Raw genomic sequence first — 20,598 nt, 5'->3', positions numbered from 1 at the left:
CAGTTAGTACCAACTCAGGAAGATGTTTGTAGATCTCTCTGCCCTCAAATCCAAGTGAGTGTAACAGGATGTACTTTTTCCTTTCTGCACGATATCTGGACGCTCCAATTGCGCCAATATAAGTTTCAAATCCATCAAACCATTTGCGCCACTTGATAGGCGGATCTCCAGGTGTTTCTAGAAAGGGAGCAGGTGGTAGAACTCCCTGCAAGGACATAGTGAATGGATCCAGAAATATTAGAGAACAATTAAAATTGTAAGGAAAGTCGAAGCTAAACGTGAGGTAAAGCTGGTGCAGAATAAGAAACAAAAAAAATCAATGCTGTATTGCCAAAGTCTTGTGTGAGTGACTTTGCCTGACTGAAAAAGGTGTGAATTATGATGTCACAGCATTGTACTCTGAGAATAGAGCTGTTCCGTGAAATTTCTCCTCTGAACAAGAGTATTGTGCCTTTGTGACGTAGACAATGGAACACCGGCGTGAAGTAGAACAGCTGATGCGCTTCGTTCTGGCTACAATGACGTGGGGCGAGCGATGCGTTTCAGGGTGAAACGCAACGTCACAGTCACGCAAATGACGGTGCGTACGTCACGTTAGATTTTCAGTTGCTGGAACGCACCTGCTGGCCTTGCGTTCCAGCGCAGTACAAAGCGCATTGGATAAAAATATACAGAAAAATCCAGTTCCCCGCTTCCAAATAGTCAATAAGCATTAGCGTACAGCATGCGCGGCTTACCGCAGTACAGCTACCATCTAGAGGAGTACCGGCTGATGGAAACACTGATGAGACGATGTTTCTTCGATGACAGAAGATGAGAGGATACGAGGTGATGGTTTAGATTGTAGAACAGCCAGTAGCTTGCCGAAAGCGTTGAGAAGTGGTGGGTTCGTGTGGGTTGTTCAGCAGCCGTCGTCGCCAAAAATAGATGTAGTAAACACCAGCAGGCTGTGATGTTGAAAGCGTCAGTTTATTGTATAAGCTGACAACCCAAGCGGAGAACAGACCATCCGTAGTCCAGGTAGAGACAGAGATCACCAACTGTCCATAGTGGAATACTCAGCGCAGCTGAACCACATAGAACACTGGCAACCTAGGACTCTAAGACAGAGAGGAGAACAAGCATAGCTAAATACAACCTAAGATACTACATATTCCCACTCCATTGGGTGCAACAGTAGGGAAAGCGTTGGATAGCGTAGGGGTTAAAATTACTATTCCCACTCCAGTGGGTGCAACAGTAGGGAAAGCGTTGGATAGCGTAGGGGTTAAAATTACTATTCCCACTCCAAAGAGTGCAACAGTAGGGAAAGCGTTGGATAGCGTGGGGGTTAAAATTACTATTCCCACTCCAGAGAATACAACATTAGGGAAAGTAAATACTTCATGAATAATTAATAAATGTATAGATGAATATCTATTAATAATTAATTAAAAATAAATAAAATGTGTATACAATATAATAATTAATATATTAAAATTACTATTTAACTATAATTATTTCAATTGATCACCTATTAATACTAATTAATAAATATATTTACAATTAATTATTTAATAATGATAAAGTATTTTACAATTATTTGAAATTAAATAAATATAAATAAATGTAATTAATTAATTAATTATAATTTAATCACTACCCACCCAATTCCCCTATAAACTCACAACCCGCTACAAATATAATTTAGTAAAATTTACATAATTACCAATTAATCAATTAATTAAAATTAATTACCAATTAAAATGTAATTAATTAACTATTATAAATTAATTAACAGTTAATTTAAATTTACTATCAATAAATATATTTAAATATTTAATTAATTATAATTAAAATACTTCCCACCCTATTCCCCTATAAACCCACAACCCGCTACAAATATAATTTAGTAAAATGTACATAATTACCAATTAATCAATTAATTAAAATTAATTACCAATTAAAATTTAACTAATTAACTATTATAAATTAATTAACAATTAATTTAAATTTACTATCAATAAATATATTTAAATATTTAATTAATTATAATTAAAATATTTCCCACCCTATTCCCCTATAAACCCACAACCCGCTACAGAATTAAATTACGCAATAATTATAAAAACAAAAATCAGTAATAAAAATTTATTATAACATAAATACACACTTTTCACACATATTATACCATAAACATACACTATAAAAAATTAGATATTATGAAAAAATCGATATTTTTTACTATCTATATTATATACTTCGATATTTTAATTTTCTATATTTTTTACAGTCGATATTATATCACTTACCTTAAAAATGATATTTTGGTCATCGATATTCTGTCCTGTCGATATTTTGTCCAGTCTATATTTAAAACTCGATATTATGTCCAGTCGATATTTTGGAGTCGATATTATGTCTGTGCACCCTCGATGTTATATTGCTTGATGACCGCAATCAAAGGCTTCATATAGATGTTGAATAAAATCGCACTAATTGCCAAGCCTTGAGGAACGCCCTGCGAGATGGTGGAAAAGGCGCATTGGTAAGGAGGGAGGGACACAGCTTCTTGTCTGCCCTGAAGAAAGGACTGAAACCACCCAAGGGCACTACCTGTAACTCCCACCTCTTTCAGCCTGTCCAGCAGGGTCCCATGGTTCACCGTGTCGAAGGCGGCAGACAGGTCAAGCAGGATCAAAACACCTGCCTAACCCCTGTCTGCCCGCCAACGAAGCTCATCCAACAGAGTCACCAGAGCTGTCTCGGTTCCATGGGCTGGCCTGAAGCCAAACTGGACTTCCTCCAGGGGTTTATGCTGTTCTAAGTACCTTGAGAGAGTGCCCGCACCACCCACTCCACAATTTTCGCTGGGTAGGGTAGAAGCGAAATAGGCCTAACATTCTTCAAGCACTCAGGATCGAGAGAGGGCTTTTTCAACAATGGGGTTTCCACCGCTTGTTTCCACTGAGGTGGAACCACTCCTGTGGAAAGAGACTGGTTACAAACCAGCCAGAGCGTAGGGAAAAGCTCAGCCTTGAATTCTTTCCAAATTTTTTATGGAATTGGATCAAGCGGAGACCCAGACATAATACCAAGGGCCACTCTACTGAACTCGTCTGCAGTCAGCAGCGCAACCTCCGAAAGGGACTTATCTCCCCCCTGTTCAGAGACGGCCCCAAGATCCACCACAGCCTGCTCCAAAAGACCACCACAGCCACCCAACACTGAGGGATTGGCTCCAATATGTTGCTGTTCCACCCCCAAATCATCAATAATCATTTTAATGGTGGGAGGAGCCTAGCCCGCAACCATGATGGCCGCCTGATTCCTCGGCTCCGCCGACCCTCTCGCCCTTCTCCCGTATTCCGCCCTATCCTGCTGGCTATCCTGATACCGAGTGGCGTCAGCGGAATCGGGAGGCGAACCCGGTTCTACCGATGTGATCTTCTGCTCGATCCCTGCAGTGAAAGTGCCGAGACGCCCTCACCTCCTCCTGACGCTCTGCGGCGGTGACCGGGTCTTTGTTCTCCGAGTGCGGCCGGCCCAGCACACAACAACAGCGGCCATTACAGGCGGGACGGAGTCGGCCGATGAAACGTGGCAGCCGCATCGTGTTCTCCGCATCTTGTTTCGCCGCTCCACAGGCTTTGGGCACCGCCGCTTGCTACTTTGTCTCCCCGAGCGCTGTGGTGGGCGCCATTTTACTGCCTGCCTTCGGCGTCTGAAAGTGAGGACCCTGGGCTGCTATTGAAGACGCGGGCGTCTGTCCACGCCACTTCGACACTGTGTGGGGATGGAGTGTGCTACCCCTGTGCCCCCGGACGGGTTGTGCCATGATGAGTACTGGCGTGGTGATCGGCTATCTGCGGAGGGTGATGGCGGCCGGATTCCGGGACATTTTTGCATCTGTTCGCCCCGTGTACAGGGGACTGCTGCATCCTCTCTCCCTGAGGCACCAATGTTGATTGGCGATGTTTTGGGCGCCCTAGGTACTCTGAGAGCTGCCCTATGTACTGCTGCCCGGGATTTAGGGGACCGGTTGGATGCGATTCTGTCTGCAGTACCCTTGCCTGACTGCGGATGCCTTCGAGAGCGGGACATTGCGCCACACCCTGTGTCTGACTTCTGTGGTTTCTTTGCCCAGGTCGCCACCGAAACGTTGGGGGTGTGAGATCCTAATACTGCTGAGGTGCCGGCTGGAACATCCTTGGAGAGGTCCGAAGTTTCTGGAGCTGTGATATGGCTGGGGAATCGTCACCGGGCACCATGTCTAGCGACTCCTTCGGGGATTACTGGCATGACTCATTACCTTATCCTGGAGCGGTTGCTACTGCTTGGGCTAGCCGACCTTGGAGGATCACTGCTGTGCGTTGCTTTTTCTTGTACCACTGCTAACCACATGGCTATGTGTCGGATGAACTTTGGTGGACAGCTTCCTATTCTGATGTGGTCACCTTGTTCACTCGCTTCTTCCAGGATGTCTACATGAAGCTGGACTATGTCGCTACACCGCACCGCAGGGGGCAAGGTTGAGGGTGTCTCCTCTCATGTCAGGATTGTTGTTGCTCGCACTGCTGGGATGCTGATGGACAGCCGGGGATATTGAACATTGGTCTTGTATCGGTAACGGGGTCTGGGAACGGGCGGCCAGAGTAATGCATGCTGGTAGTTTTGGGTGTATACGTATGGCCCTCCTCCGGTCTTATGTGTACTATGTTAATTCTTTTTCTTTTCCTCTTCCCTTTTCTGATTCTAAATTTCGGGTTCGATTTATGGGCAACAGGCACACTGCTAGGGGAGGGGTAGGCCGTAGCCTCCGCATGCGTGCAGGGTGGGGGGTTGGGGGGTGGGGTTTTTGTTTCATTTCAGTTTCTATGGGCCTTATTTCTCTTCTCTCTTCTTGGTTTCTTTTTTACTTTTTCTTTTTCTCTCGGGTCAGTACGGTGTTTAGGTGTAGCGCTGCTTATTCTTTCCGCTGTTGGTCCTGTCACTATCGTGGATTTAGGTGTTCTACGTCCGTGGGGCGGGCGATGACTAGTATGTACTGTGAAAATGTGCTATCATCCTGATAAGTATCATTATCTGCTGATTTTTCGATTATTATCCTTCGCTTTGTTGCTAACTTGCTGGGTCCATTGCCTGCTATGTGCTTTCGGTGGATTGAATGCGTCTGATCCTTCTTATCTACAAAAATTTTAAAATTAACCTAACTTCTCCTGTACCCGGCGGTCCCTCTTTCCATATGTCATGTCTTGGACACTTGCTGCGTTTCGTCTTTGGGACTGCTGGGCTGATCTATCCTTACTTTTTTTGTGCTACCAGTTGATTTCGAGGCCGGCTAGTATGGTTGTGGGCCCGTACCTGTATGCTTATGTTGCACAATAAAGGTTTCAAAAAATAAAAAAAATAAAAAAAATAATCATTTTAATTTTATCCTGAAAGAACCTAGCCAGGCTCTCACAAAGTTCGTGAAAGGGGGGAAACTTGTTCTTGGAGCAGTCCGGGCTAGTAAGACTGTTCAAAATATTAAAAAGACTTCGAGAACTGTTTGGGGCGTCAAGAATCACCTTAGAAAAGTGTGCTGCCTTGACCCTATGGATTTCCTTTTTGTAATCTATCAGCCTAGCTTTCCAAATAAGCCTATCCTTGTCCAGGTATGCATGCCTCCATCTCCTCTCCGCTTGTTTGCTTTCTAATTTCAAGCTCTTAAAGCTATCATTGATCCAGGGGGCTGAAGGTCTCCCCCTGCTCCTAAGGAGTTTTAATGGAGCGGAAGCATCTAGGACCGAGGTGATCTTCGAGCAGAGAGAGGCATAATTCTCCTCTATCTGCCTAGCAGGGGAGAAGCACTCCTCGACCTTGAACAAACGTGACACACCTCTTTTCCGAACAAGAGTCTTCCAATCCCTACTAACATACTCCCTCACTTGACTAGATGTCCTGCCCAGACTTCACAACATTTTTTATCAAAGAATGATCAGTCCAGACCATGGGTAAAATATCCCCCACCGTGAGAAGATTGGGCTCAGAAAAGATTAAGTCCAACAGGTGACCACCTATATGGGTGGCCTGAAAGACCCGCTTCACACGAATGGAGCACCTTAAAAATGCCTACATCCAGGGAGCCATTCAACCACAGATTAAAATCTGAGATTCACCAATTGACTATGAGTAGCAGCCATATTGGTGAACACTTCCAATAACAGCTGCTGCTGGAGTAAGGTGAAAGTCCCAGGGGGTCTATAGCAGATAATACCCGTTAAAAGATGCTTCTGAGCATTCTTGATAGAAAACCTGTTAGAACTGGCCCTTCTTGCAGGGTCATCCCCAAACTTTTTGCTTCTTCCTCCCTTATTTTTCCTGACCCGTGGCTGTTGGCAATAGGACTCTGCACACTTTACCACTGCTGATCAGAGCCCCAAGGAAGTGGAGGACCAGGTGTGGAGAAGCCCACCTCAGCCTCCTGCCCAGCCGCCGGCTACAGGTCCGGGACTGGTGGGTCAGTGCCAGAGTGTCAGACCTGACCTGACAAGAGAGAGAATGGACAAAGGGTGCCAAGCACCTGGGGCTACTGCCCCCCACCCTCTGATGCCACAGGGGTTTGAGAGCCATGAGAGGCATGAGGCCTGGGTCTCATCCCTGATCACTGTTGGTGGTCACTGTGGCTTGCTGTCGGTCTGTTGGGACACGCCTGTGAGGAAATTAAGGTTAGGTGCTGCACAGGTGGTGTCCACAGGTGGGGTGAAGAGTTCCACATGGATTGGCATGGTGGACCTTGAGAGTATGGATGGAGTGATCCAACTAGGTTCAAGAAGGCGTAGAACAGGAACAGTGCCCTGCTGTTTGGGCCAGGTTCCGTGTTCTATCGCCTTAAGCAGGGAGTTCCATCGAGGTATCGTTTGGTCTACCCTGGCTTTAGGCTGGAAGGGGGTTGTGTTGGAACTGGCCCTTCTTGCAGGGTCATCCCCAAACTTGTTTCTTCCTCCCTAATTTTTCCTGACCCGTGGCTGTTTGCAATAGGACTCTGCACACTTTACCACTGCTGATCAGTGCTAAAGTGCATATGCTCTCTGTGTAAATTGTTATTATGATTGGATATACATGATTGGCATATTTGTATCACCATTAACTCCCTGGTAAAGTGCACTGAGTGTGCCAGGGCTGGTGATGACAAATGCTACTAGTGGGCCTGCAGCACTGATTGTGCCACCCACATGAGTAGCCCCAAAATGGTGTCTCAGGCCTGCCACCGTAGTGCCTGTGTGCAGTCTATGAACTGCCATGTCCACCTGGTCAGTGTCCCCACTGATCAAGCCTAACCCTTCCCTTTTTGTGCACATTGGTCACCCCTATGGAAGGCCCAAGGTACCCCCCTGGGCAGGATGCAGTGTATGTGAAAGGTAGAGCATGTACTGGTGCAGGTGACATGCTCTGGTAGTGAATTACAGCCATTTTCGTTTTTCACTATTGTAAGGCTATCTTGCTCCATAGGTTAACATGGGGGATGCTGGCTACAGTGGCTACCAGCATTTCATCCCATAGGAACAAGATAGGACATAAGAGTCTAGTATCCCTGAACTCCGAATTTGATAACACATCTTTTAGGAAAGGTTGTCTTTAAATCCTGTATTTGAGAACAGCACTTTTAGAAAGTTGCTGTTCTCTTGTCTGACCCTTCTGTGTGCCTTGGCCTGTTTGTGTATTGACTGTCTGGTTTGAGAGTGACAGGGGCTGGGGATTCCCCAGGAGGCTGGCTGAGTCAACCCTAGGCTGAATGACTGCATTTGCAACTTGAGTGGTGGGAGGAGATAGCACCTGGGCCTGAATAGGGCTGTGCCTGTCTTCCACAATGCTGGCTCCACCTCCGGCTGGGCGGCTGACAACCCTGCCCCTCACTCTGAAAGGAAAGGAGAAGCTAGGAAAACAAAGTGATCAAGAAACACCCACAACTGGTTCAGACCGGGCTCAGGGCCCACTTGCACAAAGAAGACAAAGTCTTTTCGGGGTATAAGTACAGGACCCCTGACAACAGAAAATTAGATCATCCTGGAATCAAGGACAACAGAAAATTAGATCATCCTGGAATCAAGAAGGAACCTCTGCCAAGGAGAAAGCTGAATCTGAAGAAGGAAGACTGTCCTGCTGTTGCGCTGCTGGACTGACGTGTTGCTTTGCTGCTAAGGAGAGGGGAAGGACTTTGCTGTTGTGCTGTGTCCCCTGTCTTGAAGGAATCTCCAAGGGCCTGAGAAGAGCTAGCTCCCTGTTCTGAAGTCCCAGGAACAAAAGGACTTCACCCCCAACTTCCCTGAACTCTGCTGAGAGAGTTCAATCCTTCCTAGAGTGCTTGATCCAGTTGTGGGGCCTCTGGAAGTTGTACCTGTGCTGGGAAGCTTGAAACTAAGCTTTTTGCAATTGAAAAATTATCGCATCAGTCGCTGCGGAGCGCATCCCCGACAGTGCGAGAAGTTTCCCGCCGCTACGAAGGTCGAGATCGTCGCAGCACCTGTTGCCGCTGTCAGAGCCGTTGCATCCATCGTTTGCGAGACGCACCCGATCGGTGCGGGAAGCCTAACATCGCTGCGAGTGTCGTCGCAGAGCCTGCCGTCGCTGGGTGAGATCGCCGCACTGCTTGCTTGCGGACCGCTACGCACCGGAATCCATACAAGTGGCCTTCCTCCCCATACAGACCGGATTTGTCGCAACACGCCCGCTGCTGCAGCGGGCTGTCGCATCGCCTCCCCAGGGTCTCAGGAGCAACGCATCGCTTGTTTTCCACCGCACCAGCTTCTGCTTTTGGAACTTTGTCGCAACTAAAGGTACTGTGTCTGAAACGTGACGCAACTGTGAACTTTTCAGGCAACTGTGGATTATTTTATCGCAACCTAAAGAACTTTTATTGCAACCTTAAGAACTCTTTTTGAAACCATATTCTTGAACTCTGTGTGTTGGATTTTTGTCGTTTTGGTCTTGTGTAGTTTAGATTAACTACCTTTATTTTTCTAAACGGTTGTAGAGTCAGTTTGTGGTGTTTTCACTGAGTGTTGGTACTAATACTTTACACATTGCCTTCTGATTAGCCTTGACTGCTCGTGCCAAGCTACCTAGAGGGTGAGCAGGGGTTATCTAGAGGGTTTCCTCCTTACCCTGACTAGAATCAAGGGACCCTATTCCGACAGTGGTACCTACCTCTGCCAACTAGAGACCCCCAGTTCTAACAAAACCCAAATAATTCACACCCATCACATGCATCAATCTCAATGACGGTCAAATTCAATGTGTCCTTAAAAATCACACCCACCCCGCCTCCCCTACCATTCGACCTAGGCCTATGGCGGATTTTATACCCTGGCGGACAGGCCTTCCCAGCATCGACCTCACACTCAGGGAAAGTCCACGTTTCCGTCATAAACAGGGCATTAAGCTCATGAGCCTCAAGCAACAGCTGTATCTCTACACTGTGCTTGGGTAAGGATCTCACATTTAAAAGCCCACAAGCGAGAGTGCCACTCATCAGAAAGTCTGACAGGGGCAGCGCGGTGTCAGAAAACAAATGAGCCCCCTTGTCACTGCCCAGCTCTTCAATGTTGTACAGGTCTTTGCTGGAGTAACGCCTAGGACCACAACCAACAGCTGGTCCTGGAACAATCCCAAAGGGGGCAGCATAACTTGAGCTAGGCGCGTCTTTTGCTTGGACGGGCACCGACGGTCTTGCTTTGGCACGCCTTTGGCACGCCCGCTGCGCACATGTGCCAGCATCCAATTTTTCAATTTGAGAGACCTGGGAGGTCATGGGAGGCTAGGCCGCCACTCCGCTACTCCCAAGATGGCGGGTCCGCTCGCAAGGACGGACCCCCAGGTCGGGAAATGCCGGAGGAGATGGGCGAGTCACCCCTCTGCCACCGCAGGTAAGTACAAAGTGTGCAATGTACCTGCGCGCTCGCGCCATCGTCCGCTTTTCACTCTGAGAGTCATGGGAGGTCATGTGAGGCTAGACCGCCACTCTGCTACTCCCAAGATGGTGAGTCCGCTCGCACGAACAGACCCCCCCAGGTCAGGAAAGGCCGGAGGAGAATGGGCGAGTCACCCCTCTGCCACCACAGGTAAGTGCAAAGTGTGCAATGTACTTTTGATATTTTTTTAAATTAGGCAAACATGAACAGGGTATTTTTGAAACAACAGCAAGTGAATTAAAACGCGACCAAGATCCACACACAGTCAGCTCCTCACCAGCAGCCTCCCACCTTCCAGCTGCCCTCACACGCTGCACGCTCGCGCCAGCGTCCGCTTTTCACTCTGAGAGTCCTGGGAGGTCATGGGAGGCTAGATCGCCACTCCACTACTCCCGAGATGGCTGGTCAGCTCGCACGGACGGACCCCCAGGTCGGGAAAGGCCGGAGGAGAATAGGCAAGTCACCCCTCTGCCACCGCAGGTAAGTTCAAAGTGTGCAATGTACTTTTGATATTTTTAAAAAATTAGGCAAAATTAGGCAAACATGAACAGGGTATTTTTAAAACAACAGTGAGTGAATTAAAACGCGACAAAGAGCCACACACAGTCAGCTCCTCACCAGCAGCCTCCCACCTTTGAGCTGCCCTCACACATGACATCATTTGTTTTAGTAATGAGGCACAAGCAGGTTAGAAATCCCAATCACCAGTGTTGGACCCGGCCCTTTTGGCAAGTTCATCCCGAGACTTTTTGCTTTTTCCTAGCCTGTTTCTGTGACCTGGTGTTTGTGATTTAAGGCCTCTGCGCACTTTTTCACTGTGGTACAGTGTAAAGTGCTTGAGCTTTCTGTGTATGTGTGGTGAGTGACCTGCCCTCCCATAGGAATGAATGGGAAATATGTATACTCATGGTAGTTCCTGATGTGTGGGGAGTGCAGGGTTGCGTTTGATATGTACAAACTCGTGGGATTGAATGCTGCGTAATGATATATGCGGCATGACTGTGTCTAGTGTAGAAGTGCCACTTTTAGAAGTTGGCATATTTGTGTAATTTGTGTCTGGCGTGTGATTGGCTGGTGAGCCTGGTCCAGGAGTGCCTGGGCCTGCTTGTGGATTGACTGTCTGGTTTGAGGGTGACAGGGGCTGGGGAGCCCCAGGAGGTTGCCTGAGTCAGCCCGTGGATGAAAGGCTGCATCTGCTGCCAGGGAAGTGGGAGGAGATGGCACCTGGGAGTGACTAGGGCTGTGCCTGCCTGACCACAATGATGGCTCCACCTCCCGCTGGGCGACTGTCACCTCTGTCCCTGACACTGAAGAGAGTTCCCTAAAACCAGTTCTAGCTGGTTCTCACACTGCCTGCACAAAGACTTCAACGACTTTTCTCTGTATAAGAAGCGGCTGTGTCCCCTTCCAATTTGCTCTTGTTTTTTGGACTTGAATCTTGCCAGGGGCATGCTGCTGCTTGGGCCCAGGGGAATCCCTGAGTCCTGCCCAGCCCCTAGACACCTCATGGACTTTCCTGGATGCCTGGAGGACTTCTGGGGGACCCCTCTGCCCTACCTGGGCTGATTGGGGGGACTTTGCTTTGCCCCTTGGAATCTCTGGGACCTTTGGCAGCATGGAGAAGCTGCATTTTCCTGCAGAGAGCGCTTTATTTTTTTACTTGAACCTTCTTTGTTGCCTACTGGTGCTTGGGAGCGCTTGATTTGTATTTCTAGCGCCTGGAAGCGCTGTGTTTCCTCCTGAGCGCCTGGGAGCGCTCTGTCTGTTTGCTAGCGCTGGGAGCGCCGTGGATTGCCTGTTGGCACTTAAGAGCGCTTTGTTTGCAGAGGCCGGTGCCCACCCGGCATTGGCAGCGAATCCGAGGACTTCCCGAGCGCTGGGAGCGCTTTATTTTTAAGGCCGGTGCCCACCCGGCATTTGCTGCTTCTGCATTCTAAATCACCACCTCTGGCCCGGAGATCGAGACCGGAGGCGCCGCGCTGTCATTGGCGGGCCTGGGAGGCTCGCCCTGTGAGGCCGCGAGGTGATTGGGCCATCGATAGGGACTGGTCCTGGGGAGCCGCGCTCTGATTGGCGGATCCCCGGGAAGAAGCGGCCGCGTCACGAGGGGCTCGACTTATGAGCCGCGCTCCGATTGGCCAGGGGCTGCCGTGTGACGAGGAAGCCCGGGCCGAGAGAAGAAGTATGGCGGGAGATGGCGCGGGGCTCCCGTGAGACTGGGAGAGCCCCGCACCGCGACCGGAAGAAGGAAGCCGCCTGCCGTGTCCGTCCTGGGGCTCCTGAGTGAAGGGAGAGCCCCGGGGAGAAAGAGAAGTCCGGCCGCCCGAGCCGCGAGGCCTCCGTGCTGAAAGGAGAGCCCCGCAGCAGGAGAGAGGAAGCCCCAGCCGCCGCGAGCAGTCGGTGAGTCAGGGCTGGGCCGGGCAGAGTGGGGCATATCTGTTTTCGCTCCCCGTGGGAGTAGAGGAAGCCTAGGGGTGCCGGTTGAGAGGCACAGAGCCAGGGCGGCCCCGATTGGCAGCGGGTCGCCCCACTGTTGTAGAGCCCTGTGAAGGCTCCCTGGAGGCATGTTGTCTAGAGCCCCGAGAGGCTTCCTGAGGAAAGGTGTGTTTCCTGAGCCATAATTGTTTAAGAGCCTGTGTGGCTCCAACGTTTGTTTTCAGAGCCTGTGTGGCTCCAGCAGTAGGCGCAGTTTGCGCTTAAGAGTCAGTGAGGACCCTGTTGACGTTTTGATTTCCAGCTGCCCAGCAATTAGTGGGCAGCTGCACCGTTTAGGTCTGGTGAGTGTCCCAGGTGCCCAGCAAGTAGTGGGCACCTGCTACGTTTAGGTTTTGCGCCAGTGGCGCACCCCTGACTGGCGCTGCATGGCAGCGCGCCCTGACATTCTGGACACAGGGCTCTTTTAGTCCATTTATTTGAAGGGGGATTGGTATGTGATTTCTGCGCAATGTGATTTCTATGTTTTTAATAGTAATTACTAAGGTGTTTTTGCGCTATTGAGTTATGTTCTGGCACCTCTGAATGTGTTTATGCATCATGTGTCTTCCTTGATTTCTCACCTCTGAATGTTTTTATGCATCATGTGTCTTTCTTTCCCTGTGCTGCACCTCTGAATGTTTTAGGCGTCATGTGTCTCCTAGAGCTGCACCTCTGAATGTGTTTGTGACTCATCATGTGCCTTGTTCTTAACACCGCTGAATGTGTAGGTTTATGCCTCATGTGTTTCCCTTTACTACTCCTCTGAATGTATATTTATGCATCATGGGTAATGTGTTCCCTCCTAGACCCCTAAACGCTGTGTGATACTTGGTGGTTGTCCGTACACCTCTGAATGTTTTTAGGCATCATGTGTTTTCCTTTATTACTCCTCTGAATGTGTTTCATGCATCATGGGTAATGTGTTCTTGTTTATACCCCTAGGTGCTGTGTGATACTTAGGTGGTTGTTCTTTTAGGTACAGGCGGTCCTAGTGAGGTCCTGGTTCATGTTACCAGTGGTTACTGGTTGTGTGCTATAGTTGCTAATTTGTGCTACTATGATTTTTATTCGTTATTATTCTTTATTCTAAAAGTGCTATTTCTGATTCTCACAGTGGCCCATGTGGCTCTGTCCTGTACATAATCCCTTGTGAATATTGCCCGTGCCAGTTGGCACCATGTATATTGTGTGATACTATCTGATGTGTTTTTACAATACAAAAGTTATTTTATAATAACCTTGTGTGGAGTGCCTTTTGTGGTGTGCCTAGGAGGTTCTTGCTGTTGTTTGCTGGTGCAAGTGCTTTACACATTGCCTCCGAGTTTAGCCTTACTGCTCGTGCCAAGCTACCAGGGGGTGAGCAGGGGTTATCTTGGCGTGTAACTCCCTTGCCCTGACTAGAATGGTGGTTTCTGCCTAGCTTTGGCGTCAGCCTTAGCCAACCAGAAATAGCCAGTTCTAACATTGTTGGCCAGCGGTGCAGATTTGGACTTGTGTTTGCGCAGTGCCACAGCGACAGCTGGCTACATTACAAAACTCTGCAGTTTATAGATAGTCACATGTTTGGGATTATTGTTTTTGATTTTTGTTTTTCCTCAAGAGTGTCATTTTCAAATGTGTTACTGCGCTTTATGTTTAGTGGCAGATGAGAGATAGTGACAGGGCGGGACGCCAGTAGAGGGGGAGGTTCCCATAGATTAGGAATCCCTTGCTGGGTCCAGTGCCCAATCCCTGTTCCTGTTCCTGTGTGGGTAGATGGAAGAGAGGGAGTGTGGAGGAGAAATGGCTAGCTTGGGAGGGTGGTTATCCCCTGAGTGTAGTGTGTGTGTCTGGATGCCCCAGTATGGTAGGATCCAGTGGTGGCAGCTTAAATGTGTCCAGTGCGTGTGAAGTCCCATTCCCAGTTCCCAGTGTATGGTGCCTGGTGCTCAGTAAGAGGGGTACAGGTTGAGAGTCAGGGGCAGTGAGGAACTGTCTCACCAGTCTGGAGGGGGAGTGTGTGGATGAGTGGTGTCTTGAACTGGAGGAGTTGGCGTGAGTTTTTTTTTTAAGGAGCTTGCACGTGAGGTGTACCTCTGGTGGTGTGCAAGAGGTCCTGCAGAGGCACTGGACAAGAAGGTGGATGTCTGGCGGTGTGCTAGATGTCTTGCAGAGGCATTAGGGAGTGATTCTAAAAGGAGTGGCTTGTGTATCTGATGATCCTGTGAAGGGGAAGAGGTTCATGTGTAACCCAGCTAGGTCCCAGTAGTATGGCAGGGGTGTAGGGGCTCATGCCCTGTCTCAGTGGAGGCGGAGTGAGTGTGGGACGGTGTGTCCCACGTTGGCCCGAAACCCTATCTCAGGGCCTGGAGGGTTCCCTAAGGGAGCGCCAGGTCAGGGGCCTAGGCTATACTTACAGGTCATTTGAGGAGGATCTTCCTGTGTCTAGAGGACGGGGAGTGTCTGTAACCAGAACTCCAGCGGTCCTAGTGTTGGGCAGTATCGCTCCTAAGTGGAGGGTGCAGAAGTCCTGGCTCGCTGAGCATTTGACCGTCTAGAGTGCTTGACCATTTGTGGGGCCTCTGGAGGTCGTTCACCGAGGAGGGGAGAGGCCAGGTTCAGGTTCAGCCTGACCTGGAGGGAAGGGCATATGTACTCAGTGTCCTGCCCGGTTTTTGGCTTCTAGGGATACCGCTCCAAGGTGGGAGGGTGCAGAACTCTGGAAGGGGGTGCAGAGGGACGGTGTACTTCTGACCCCGGTGCAACCTGAGGGTTTAGATCCTAGGTTGGGAGATTAGGAAGCTTCCAGGTCAAGAGGAATCTCTACCAAAGTGGATCAGCTAAAGAGACTGAGGGGGCTGCCCTTGCTGTGTGATCTGGGGCTCACCTGCAGTTTGTAGTTTCCACTAAGGTAGAGGAAAGGGGACTTTGCTGTGTGCTGTGTCCCCCCACCTGCTTGAAGAGGAACCTTGCGGTGTGCTTTGTACCTCAGAAGTGAAATAGTTTCCAGGTGGTAGACCAGTGAGGGAGTGAGGTCCTGATCTGGTAGAAGAAGAGAGTACTGGTTTGGAGGTAACCAGGTGGGTTCAGAGTGGCAAAAAACCGGAAGGTGTCCCTGTCGTGCGGGTCCGTGCCCGTGTTTTGTCGCCCAAAGCAGGAAAGCCCATCAGTGGAGTGATTGGTCTACCCTGCATTTTGGCTGGAAGGGGGTTGTGTTGGACCTGGCCCTTTTGGCAAGTTCACCCCGAGACTTTTTGCTTTTTCATAGCCTGTTTTTGTAACCTGGTGTTTGTGATTTAAGGCCTCTGCGTACTTTTTCACTGTGGTACAGTGTAAAGTGCTTGAGCTCTCTGTGTATGTGTGGTGAGTGACCTGCCCTCCCATAGGAATGAATGGGGAATATGTATGCCCATGGTAGTTCCTGATGTGTGGGGAGTGCAGGGTCGAGTTTGATATGTACGAACTCGTGGGATTGAATGCTGCGTAATGATATATGCGGCATGACTGTGTCTAGTGTAGAAGTGCCACTTTTAGAAGTTGGCATATTTGTGTAATTTGTGTCTGGCGTGTGATTGGCTGGTGAGCCTGGTCCAGGAGTGCCTGGGCCTGCTTGTGGATTGACTGTCTGGTTTGAGGGTGACAGGGGCTGGGGAGCCCCAGGAGGTTGTCTGAGTCAGCCCGTGGATGAAAGGCTGCATCTGCTGCCAGAGAAGTGGGAGGAGATGGCACCTGGGAGTGACTAGGGCTGTGCCTGCCTGACCACAATGCTGGCTCCACCTCCCGCTGGGCGACTGTCACCTCTGTCCCTGACACTGAAGAGAGTTCCCTAAAACCAGTTCTAGCTGGTTCTCACACTGCCTGCACAAAGACTTCAAAGACTTTTCTCTGTATAAGAAGGGGCTGTGTCCCCTTCCAATTTGTTCTTGTTTTTTGGACTTGAATCTTGCCAGGGGCATGCTGCTGCTTGGGCCCAGGGGAATCCCTGGGCCCTGCCCAGCCACTCGACACCTGATGGACTTTTCTGGATGCCTGGAGGACTTCTGGGGGACCCCTCTGCCCTGCCTGGGCTGATTGGGGGGACTTTGCTTTGCCCCTTGGAATCTCTGGGACCTTTGGCAGCATGGAGAAGATGCATTTTCCTGCAGAGAGCGCTTTATTTTTTTACGTGAACCTTCTTTGTTGCCTACTGGTGCTTGGGAGCGCTTGATTTGTATTTCTAGCGCCTGAAAGCGCAGTGTTTCCCCCTGGGCACCTGGGAGCGCTCTGTCTGTTTGCTAGCGCTGGGAGCGCCGTGGATTGCCCGTTGGCGCTTAAGAGCGCTTTGTTTGCAGAGGCCGGTGCCCACCCGGCATTGCCAGCGAATCCGAGGACTTCCCGAGCGCTGGGAGCGCTTTATTTTTAAGGCCGGTGCCCACCCGGCATTTGCTGCTTCTGCATTCTGAATCACCACCGCTGGCCCGGAGATCGAGACCGGAGGCGCCGCGCTGTCATTGGCGGGCCTGGGAGGCTCGCCCTGTGAGGCCGCGAGGTGATTGGGCCATCGATAGGGGCTGGTCCTAGGGAGCCGCACTCTGATTGGCGGGTCCCCGGGAAGAAGCTGCTGCGTCACGAGGGGCCCAACTTATGAGCCACACTCCGATATGCCAGGGGTTGCCGTGTGACGAGGAAGCCCGGGCCGAGAGAGGAAGTATGGCGGGAGATGGCGCGGGGCTCCCATGAGACTGGGAGAGCCCCGCACCGCGACTGGAAGAAGGAAGCAGCCTGCCGTGTCCGTCCCGGGGCTCCTGAGTGAAGAGAGAGCCCCGGGGAGAAAGAGAAGTCCTGCCGCCCGAGCCGCGAGGTCTCCGTGCTGAAAGGAGAGCCCCACAGCAGGAGAGAGGAAGCCTCAGCCGCCGCGAGCAGTCGGTGAGTCAGGGCTGGGCCGGGCAGAGTGGGGCATATCTATTTTCGCTCCCCGTGGGAGCAGAGGAAGCCTAGGGGTGCCGGTTGAGAGGCACAGAGCCAGGGCGGCCCGATTGGCAGCGGGTCGCCCCAACGTTGTAGAGCCCTGATAAGGCTCACTGGGGGCATGTTGTCTAGAGCCCCGAGAGGCTCCCTGAGGGAAGGTGTTTTTCCCGAGCCCAGATGGCTCCAACGATGGGGCCATAATTGTTTAAGAGCCTGTGTGGCTCCAACGTGTGTTTTCAGAGCCTGTGTGGCTCCAGCAGTGGGCGCAGTTTGCGCCTAAGGGTCAGTGAGGACCCTGTTGATGTAGTGGGCAGCTGCACCGTTTAGGTCTTGTGAGTGTCCCAGGTGCCCAGCAAGTAGTGGGCACCTGCTACGTTTAGGTTTTGCGCCAGTGGCGTACTCCTGACAGGCGCTGCATGGCAGCGCGCCCTGACATTCTGGACACAGGGCTCGTTTAGTCCCTTTATTAGATGGGGACTGGTATGTGATTTCGGCGCAATGTGATTTCTATGTTTTTAATAGTAATTACTAAGGTGTTTTTGCGCTATTGAGTTATGTTCTGGCACTTCTGAATGTGTTTATGCATCATGTGTCTTCCTTGATTTCTCACCTCTGAATGTTTTTATGCATCATGTGTCTTTCTTTCCCTGCGCTGCACCTCTGAATGTTTTAGGCGTCATGTGTCTCCTAGCGCTGCACCTCTGAATGTATTTGTGACTCATCATGTGCCTTGTTCTTAACACCGCTGAATGTGTAGGTTTATGCATCAGGTGTTTCCCTTTACTACTCCTCTGAATGTATATTTATGCATCATGGGTAATGTGTTCCTTCCTAGACCCCTAAACGCTGTGTGATACTTAGGTGGTTGTCCGTACACCTCTGAATGTTTTTAGGCATCATGTGTTTTCCTTTATTACTCCTCTGAATGTGTTTCATGCATCATGGGTAATGTGTTCTTGTTTATACCCCTAGGTGCTGTGTGATACTTAGGTGGTTGTTCTTTTTAGTACAAGCGGTCCTAGTGAGGTCCTGGTTCCTGTTACCAGTGGTTACTGGTTGTGTGCTATAGTTGCTAATTTGTGCTACTATGATTTTTATTCTTTATTATTCATTATTCTAAAAGTGCTATTTCTGATTCTGACAGTGGCCCATGTGGCTCTGTCCTGTACATAATCCCTTGTGAATATTGCCCGTGCCAGTTGGCACCATGTATATTGTGTGATACTATCTGATGTGTTTTTACAATACAATACAAAAGTTATTTTATAATAACCTTGTGTGGAGTTCCTTTTGTGGTGTGCCTAGGATGTTGTTGCTGTTGTGTGCTGGCGCAAGTGCTTTACACATTGCCTCCGAGTTTAGCCTTACTGCTCGTGCCAAGCTACCAGGGGGTGAGCAGGGGTTATCTTGGCGTGTGACTCCCTTGCCCTGACTAATATGGTGGTTTCTGCCTAGCTTTGGCGTCAGCCTTAGCCAACCAGAAATAGCCAGTTCTAACAACCAGCTTCTAAATGTAACTGCTAAACTCTACAGGGGTAGTAAACCTTTTGTATGAAATACTGCTCCACTGTCCTGACAGTTTGCATTAAAGGCACATTCTAGAACCTATCTGAGAAGTTTATAGAGCCTCTCAAATAGGTACGGCTTTAGGGTTGTGCGGCTGGTGCAGCTGCACCAGGTGCTGAGCTCTGGGGCGCTGTGTTTAAAAATAACATAGAATTAAAAACAGCTGCACCTGGTGCTGAGCTCGGGGGCACTGTATTTAGAAATAACCTGTGGGTTTAAAAGCACCTGCTGCAGAGTTCCTTGTGTGTTCAGCAGTTTTCAGGTAACAGTAAAAATGTCCATAGAATAGATGGTCATGAGGGAGCGTTAATAAAGATTGTTGCATCAGGCACCACAAGTGCTAAAGCCAGCCCTGCTCTCAACCCTATCACTGATACTGTCCATGCCGTACTTGATCTTGGTGCATGAGGTGAGCTTCAACCAATGCCAGGGGAAGCGTGCACGGATGCTGCCCATGCCGTACGTAAACTATGTGCATAAGGTCAGCTTGCACCTGTTCCGGGGGAAGCGTGCACTGATGCTGCCCATGCCATACTTGTTCTATGTGCATGATGTGAGCTTGCACCAATGCCAGGGGAAGCTGTACTGATGCTGCCCATGCCATATGTTATATGTGTGCATGTGGTGATCTTGTACCAATGCTAGAAGAAGCGTGCATTGATGCTGCTCGTGATCTATTTGCCAGAGGTGAGCTAGCACCAATGCCGGTAGAATTGTGTACTGAAGCTGCCCATGCCGCACCTGTATTAAGTGCATGAGGTAAGCTTGCACCAATGCCAGGTAAGCTGCACTGATGCTGTCCAAGCCGTAGGTGTTCTCTGTGCATGTGGTGATCTTGTTCCAATGTAAGAAGAAGCGTGCAGTGATGCTTTCCCTGCCGTATGTGATCTATGTGCATGATGTGAGCTTGCACCAATGCCAAGGGAAGCTGCAGTGAGGCTGCCCATGCCGTACGTGATCTATATGCATGAGGTGAGCTTGCACCAATGCCAGGGGAAGCGTGCAGTGATGCTGCACAGGCTGTATGTAATCTATGTGCATGAGGTGAGCTTGCACCAATGCTGGGGGAAGTGTTCACTGATGCTGCCCATGCCGTACCTGTTCTTTGTGCATGAGGTGAGCTAGCACCAATGCCGGGGAAAGCGTGCACTGATGCTGCCCATGCCGTACGTAATCTATTTATGGAATATTGCCCTGCCCGTTGTGTATGTGTGTGTACATCACTCACGCTTGTGCTGATGTATATACGTTTTGTATGTGTGAAGGAAGCTAGCACTGCTGAACCTAGTGTAGTATCTGAAACCACCATGTGTGTGTACTACCTCTCTGACACCCCAAAGTTCCCTTCAGTAGTACAATTCCTTCAAGCAACCATGCCCACCTCGGCCCCGACTGTTTACATGAACACTGGAGCATCCCACCTTACCCTGCTGCTGCTGGACGTTGTTTCTGTGTGTTCACACTAAAGACCCTATCCCTCATCCACCCCAGTCCCCGCCCCTCCTCTGACGTCACAAGTAACTGGGCTTCTGTAGAACATTCCCCGTCAAGTACAAAGGCAGCAGGGGCGCAACTAGGTCTTAACTTCGGGGGTGGGTAACATGGCAAATGATGGGCGTGGCTAAAGTTAATCAATGGGGGTGAAGCTAAAATGGGAGACAATCAGGATCAGGTAATGCTCAGGCCAAGCTGAGAAACA

Source organism: Lissotriton vulgaris, chromosome 2_2 (genome assembly GCF_964263255.1).
Source record: "Lissotriton vulgaris chromosome 2_2, aLisVul1.2, whole genome shotgun sequence".
Classification (NCBI taxonomy): Eukaryota; Metazoa; Chordata; class Amphibia; order Caudata; family Salamandridae; genus Lissotriton; species Lissotriton vulgaris.
Note: the sequence above shows the minus strand (reverse complement) of the source record.